The following is a 462-nucleotide window of genomic DNA, read 5'->3' as shown; positions in this document are numbered from 1 at the left end:
AACTTTACAAAATAATAAATACAATAAGTAAATTGGATGAATGTTTCAAACACTTGAAAATCTTGGGAAGGAACCACCCATTGGTGGTACATTAAGCATTAATTAATTAATTAGAAGGTCCCGTGGCCATCTTCTTTTCAGACGCCTCGGAGGATTATCATGGGGATGGGTTGGGATGAGAGATTAAGAATTGATGGGTTAGGATAAGTAAGCAGTTTGGAATGAAAAGACGCATATCTGTTTTGGGCCAAATCTGCAAAGAATGGGATGCTAAGGTCTTTGTGGATGAGTTTATTTGTAACGTAGTAAGGAGCATCAAGGATTGTACGTAGGATATTGGATTGTAAGGATTGGATTTGGGAGGAATTTGATGGTTTGGTAGAGCCTCAGAGCTCAATTCCATAAGTCCAAATTGGTCTGATTATCATAGTTTATAATAATTATAGTAGTGAATGGGAATTT

General features: G+C 36.6%; 1 protein-coding gene across 1 annotated transcript in view; it reads left to right on the top strand.

Annotated features, from left to right (window-relative positions):
• LOC136796938 (odorant receptor 4-like) overlaps window positions 1-462 on the top strand; it is a 29,206-nt gene that overhangs the window by 164 nt on the left and 28,580 nt on the right. The gene's annotated exons all lie outside the window — the stretch shown is intronic.

Source organism: Halyomorpha halys, unplaced genomic scaffold, assembly GCF_000696795.3.
Source record: "Halyomorpha halys isolate HHAL.00 unplaced genomic scaffold, Hhal_1.1 Scaffold964.1, whole genome shotgun sequence".
Taxonomy (NCBI): domain Eukaryota; kingdom Metazoa; phylum Arthropoda; class Insecta; order Hemiptera; family Pentatomidae; genus Halyomorpha; species Halyomorpha halys.
This window is presented reverse-complemented; position numbering and strand designations above follow the sequence as displayed.